Source organism: Haliaeetus leucocephalus, unplaced genomic scaffold, assembly GCF_000737465.1.
Source record: "Haliaeetus leucocephalus isolate CR32 unplaced genomic scaffold, Haliaeetus_leucocephalus-4.0 Scaffold173, whole genome shotgun sequence".
In the NCBI taxonomy this organism is placed as follows: domain Eukaryota; kingdom Metazoa; phylum Chordata; class Aves; order Accipitriformes; family Accipitridae; genus Haliaeetus; species Haliaeetus leucocephalus.
Window position 1 is genome coordinate 1,259,994 of NW_010972609.1, and position 481 is coordinate 1,260,474.

Genomic DNA, 481 nt, shown 5'->3' on the forward strand with positions numbered 1-481 from the left:
GGGGGGGGCGGGAAGACTGGAGCCGGCTATTTTATTTCACTACTACTTTGTGGAGAATTATTCCTGGGATTTTTAAAAACAGGCGATGAAATGCTCATCATAAATCCCTTAGCGGGGGGGGGGGGGGGCGAGGCGAGCGGCCGCCGGCGGAGCCTATTTCCCAGCCGGGAAGAAACGAAGCACCCCCCAAACTTCCCCCAAGACCCCCCCGGGCTCACCCCATCCCCGCGCACCTTTCGCCCCAGACTTACGTGGTCCCCAGGGCGCTGCGGCCGGCAGCGTGCGCAGGTGGATCTCATCCTTCTCCATCTCCTAGCCGAGCCCCGCAACCCCGCAGCCACTTGGTACCAAACTGAACTTCCCAGGAGCCCTCCTCCTCCTCCTCCTCCTCTTTCTTCCTCCTCCTCCTCCTCCCTTTCTCCCCCCTCCCTTGCCTTTTTTCGGGGAGGGCGCGTTCATCCAGCCAGCGGCACCGCTTCCC